Here is a 6,000-nt window from a genome sequence, read left to right on the forward strand (position 1 = left end):
ATAGTTTCAAGGACATTAAGGCATAAACTACATTGTGAGACCAAAATTAATCCTCTCCGCTAAAGATTATCAATCGTGAAAAATTTTCTATTAGCGACAAGCCATGATACAAATGAAAACCTTGGAACCAATGGTTTACTCCGAAACACATCCACCAAATTCATCCTCAATCTTCCACCAAGCCTTACTTAATAAGCACCTTTAGAAGTAAAGTGACCATTTGTTGTTAGACCCCTGATAATTTTACCCTCCATAATGATCTTTAGAGTTTTCTGAACAATAACTAATTCAACCACTTCTTGCATTCTTGAAGATTTTGGACAAAAAAATTTCCATCCCATTCCATCCACAAAATCACTAACTTAATCATTTTTGTGACTTTGCAATTGATTTATAATTTTGTTTCCAAATCTAGCTACCAAGCTTTTACCTTCTATCCAAGGATCCAACCACATTAATGTTTTCTCACCATTCCCAATAAAAATTTGAGAATGCTTTAGAAAGAAATCTCTTCCCATAAATATTCCTCTCCATGCCCAAGAAGCATTTTGAGGTTCTTGACATTTTCAATGTTGTTGATACATGAAAAATCGCTTGATGTTGGAATACAAGATATTGCTGTGTTGAAATATAAAAATCTCTATATGAAAATTCACTTTATGATATATGAAAAGTGCTTTATGTACAACAGGCTAAATATCGCTCTGTGTATATATATATATATATAGGGGGCAGTTCAAGGGCCATATGAGAAAACATATGAAAAAACTTTCGTTTTTCAAAATAAGAGTTAGAGGTTTTGAATTGAGCTGATTTTTTGCAAGGATGGTCACTATGATGAAAAGATCATCCTCACAAAAAATCAGCTCAATCAGAAACTTCTAAATCCATCAAAACTGATAACAAATTAGTGATAAAAATTAGTAAAAAATTGACGATCCACATTCTAAATCACTTTTAATGGGGTTAGAAGTTTCAGATTGGGTTGATTTTTTTTTTTTTTTGGATGATCTTCCCATCATAGAGATCATCCTTACAAAAAATCAGCTCAATCCAAAATTTCTAACCCATATTTTAAAATTTTATTAAAAACGAAAGTTTTTACATATGTTTTCTCATATGGCCCTTGAATCTGACCCATATATATATATAGGGTCAGGTTCAATATATATATATGGGTCAGGTTCAAGGGTCATATGAGAAAACATATGAGAAAACTTTCGTTTTTCAAAGTAAGGGTTAGAGGTTTTGGATTGAGCTGATTTTTTGCAAGGATGGTCACTATGATGAGAAGATCATCCTCACAAAAAATCAGCTCAATCAGAAACTTCTAAATCCATCAAAAGTGATTTACAAATTTGTGATAAAAATTGGTAAAAAAATCGACGGTCCACATTCTAAATCACTTTTAATGGGGTTAGAAGTTCCAGATTGGGCTGATTTTTTTTTTTTTGGATGATCTTTCCATCATAGAGATCATCCTCACAAAAAATCAGCTCAATCCAAAATTTCTAACCCATATTTTAAAATTTTATTTACCGTTGAAAGTTTTCTCATATGTTTTCTCATATGGCCCTTGAACCTTACCCATATATATATATATATATATATATATGGGAAATGTTCAGCACCAAACATTTTGGCAAAACATGGGTTAGAAGTTTTGGAATTGGCTTATTTTTGGTGAGGATGATTTCTACATTCTAACCCCTTCAAAAATGGTTTACAAAAAATGGACGGTCCACGATTTTTCAACTTGTAAACATTGGGCTAGAAGTTTTGGAATGGGCTGATTTTTGGTGAGGATGATCTCCTCACCATAGAGATCATCCTCACCAAAAATCAGCCTATTCCAAAACTTCTAACCCATGTAGGACAAAAATGGTTGGCTAAAATGTTGGCCCAAATGTTTGGTGCTGAACGGGACCCATATATATATATATATATATATAGGGAAATGTTCAGCACCCTAAGTTTTACCACACACTTTAACAAACGTTTTTTGTCCTACATGGGTTAGAAGTTTTGGAATGAGCTGATTTTTGGTGAGGATGATCTCTATGATTAGAAGATCATCCTCCCCAAAAATCAGCCCATTCCGAAATGTTTAGCCCCATGTTTACACGTTGAAAAATCGTGGACCGTCCATTTTTTGTAAATCAATTTTGATGGGGTTAGAAGTTTTGGAATGAGCTGATTTTTGGTGAGGATGATCTCCTCACCATAGAGATCATCCTCACCAAAAATCAGCTCATTCCGAAACTTCTAACCCATGTAAGACAAAGCGCGTTTGTTAAAGTGTGTGGTAAAACTAAGGGTGGCGAACGGGACCCATATATATATATATAGGGTCCCGTTCAGCAACAAACATTTTGACAAACATTTTGGCAAAACATTTTTCAAAACATGGGTTAGAGGTTTCGGAATTGGCTGATTTTTGGTGAGGATGATCTCTACGGTGAGAAGATCATCCTCACCAAAAATCAGCCCATTCCAAAACTTCTAGCCCCAGTTTACAAGTTAAAAAATTGTAGACTGTCCATTTTTTGTAAACCATTTTTGACGGGGTTAGAAGTTTTGGAATGGGCTGATTTTTGGTGATGATGATCTCCTCACCGTAGTGATCATCCTCACCAAAAATCAGCCCATTCCAAAACCTCTAACTCATGTTTTGCCAAAATGTTTGTCAAAATGTTTGTTGCTAAACATTTCCCATATATATATATATAGGGTCGGGTTCCTGCGACACACATTGCGACACACATATAGACAATGTGTTTGTCTTATATAGGCAAAATTTTTTGGAATGGGCTGATTTTTTGTGAGGATGATCTCTGTGATGAGGGGATCATCCTGGCAAAAAATCATCACATTCCAAAACTTGTAACCCCATCAAAATTGATTTACAAAAATTGGACGGTCTATAATTTTTCAACAAAAATTGGACGGTCTAGAAGTTTCATAATGAGCTGATTTTTGGCAAAGATGATCTCCTCACCACAGAGATCATCCTCACAAAAAATCAGCCCATTCCAACCATTTTTGCCCATATAAGACAAAACACGTTGTCTATATATGTGTTGAAATGGTTGTCGTTTGAACCTGAACCATATATATATATATATATATATAGAGAGAGAGAGAGAGAGAGATCATCCTCACCAAAAATCAGCCCATTCCAAAACTTCTAACCCATGTAGGACAAAAATCGTTGGCCCAAATGTTTGGTGCCGAACGGGACCCACCCACCTATATATATATATATATATATATATAGGTGGGTCCCGTTCGGCACCAAACATTTGGGCCAACATTTTAGCCAATGATTTTTGTCCTACATGGGTTAGAAGTTTTGGAATGGGCTGATTTTTTGTGAGAATGATCTCTACGGTGAGGAGATCATCCTCACGAAAAATCAGCCCATTCCAAAACTTCTAGCCCGATGTTTACAGGTTGAAAAATCGTGGACCGTTCATTTTTTGTAAACCATTTTTGATGGGGTTAGAAATTTTGGAATGGGTTGATTTTTGGTGATGATGATCTCCTCACCATAGAGATCATCCTCACCAAGGTGAGGAGATCATCCTCACCAAAAATCAGCCCATTCCAAAACTTCTAACCCATGTACGACAAAAATGGTTGGCTAAAATGTTGGCCCAAATGTTTGGTGTTGAACGAGACCCATATATATATATATATATATATATATATATTTTGTCCTACATGGGTAAGAAGTTTTGGAATGGGCTGATTTTTGGTGAGGATGATCTCTACGGTGAGGAGATCATCCTCACGAAAAATCAGCCCATTCCAAAACTTCTAGCCCAATGTTTACAAGTTGAAAAATCATGGACCGTCCATTTTTTGTAAACCATTTTTGATGGGGTTAGAAATTTTGGAATGGGCTGATTTTTGGTGATGATGATCTCCTTACCGTAGAGATCATCATCACCAAAAATCAGCCAATTCCAAAACTTCTAACCCATGTTCTGAAAAATGTTTTGCCTAAATGTTTGGTGCTGAACATTTCCCTATATATATAGATGTCTAAATATTGCTCTATATAACGATATTAACGGCAAAAAATCATAGCAATTTTTTAGGAGAAAAATGCGAAGAAAATGAGTAGAGAAGAGTTTTTTTTAAGTAAAAACTTGTGAACTAAAATAAAGTGATATAAAGAGTAAAAAACTGTTATATAACAAAAACTTTTAAGAAACAAACGAGAAAAAGTAATAAATGTGCATAGTATACATCAATCAACAAGTAACAAAAGAAAGAAAAATAAGAAATAGAGCCCGGTCCTAAAATAAAACAAATGATTAAAACAACAATGTGAGAAAAAGAAATAACGGGATAAGAGAGGAAAGTTTAGGAAAATTATAATCGATTGGAAAAAGTAAAGAGACAAATGATTGATTTAAAGAAAGAATTTAAATAAGAGTTGTAAATCTCCAAAATCAAAGAGAATATTAAAGAAATGGAAAGAAAATCTGAAAACAGTAAACAATGGAACTAATCACAATTAAGATCATTTCAATGAAAGCACCATTTTGTTTCTCCCTTCTTTTCGTGGTTTCACATGCACATGTGTGAAAACTACAACTACAACGTGGTTGGGAAAACTACAATTTTTGCAAATGATAAAATATGAAGATTATGTTAAGGAAAAAATTAGAACCCGGCGTGGTTGTTGTGGTATTTACCATCTACACAATTCAATCATTTACATAGTTTTCAGATGGTGCAAAGTGGTGAGCTACAAGAGAGTAAAATAATAAGGTGTTGGACCCATGGTCTATGGGTGGACCATTAAGCCTATGATCTGGTTTTGTATTTTCTATATTGGTGGGTTTGTAAGTTCCATGTTTTGTCAATCCCGAGACACATGTTGAGTGTCGGATCGATTTGCTATTGAAAACATATGAAGACTCCGTTAAAGCTGTTCAACCGTACACGCCTCGACAAAAATCCTCCCATGTGTGTGCACAAAGCCTAAGAGGTAATGAGACTACCTAATACCATTCTCCAACACTTAGATGATTGATAGGTCGACCCGTAGTAACTAGAAAAACTCTTTCCTTGACCCGTTCGCTCATCGGACCTTTCGGAAATCAAATATGGACATAGAGGGGACATTAAAGATTTGACCACCCTAAAATCATTTTCTATCCTTGGTACTTTATAGGTGTCATTATATAGGTAAAATCTAGCACACCTTCGAACCATTTCGACGTCGGACTTCCCGAAAGCTCGTTTTGACCAAAAATGATAAAAAGGGTATTTTGGTCATTTTACCCATTTTTATCATGACCCACCCCTTGATAGTAATTTGGGGATATTCTAAATAGTAATATCTATCAGCTCCCCGAACGGCATACAAAACGGAGGTACCGTTTGAAAGTTATGGTCAAAACACTCTGTGGGGGCATTTTGGTAATTTACTGATGTGCCTCACTTGTGGCTGACGGTGCCACCGACAGCAAGCGCTCAAACGGTCATATTTATGACCGTTGAGCCACGAATTTTCTCTCTTCTCATATATAACAACTCCAACTCTTTCATTTGGGTTGGTTAAAGCTTGAGAGAAGTAAATCCTTCATTTTCTACATACTTTTAACCCTCTCTCTAGTCATGGAAGGGTTCAAACTTCATTGAAAATCCTTTTGACCCTTTGCCCTTCCTTTGGATCAATCCTAGAGAAGATTTTCTCTCCTCTCTCCACATTTTGAGAGTCTTCTCTACTTTCATGAGAGTCTAACTTAGGTGAACCCTTCAACATTCCTAGACTTCTCATTTGATCCCTCTCCGCCCATCAAACGTCACCTTGCACACACATTGGTACATTCATAGAGCAAGGAGCAAAAAGGAGATGATGGTAGGAATAATTACAAGTAGCCGACGAACTCGAAAGCTTGATTGGAAGATCCAACCGTCGAGACGTACTTGTAAGCTCAAGGACTCCAAGAATTCAAGATCTCCATTGACAAATCTTTTGAA

This window comes from Akebia trifoliata, chromosome 9 (assembly GCF_017979445.1).
Source record: "Akebia trifoliata isolate Shusen 1 chromosome 9, ASM1797944v1, whole genome shotgun sequence".
Taxonomy (NCBI): Eukaryota; Viridiplantae; Streptophyta; class Magnoliopsida; order Ranunculales; family Lardizabalaceae; genus Akebia; species Akebia trifoliata.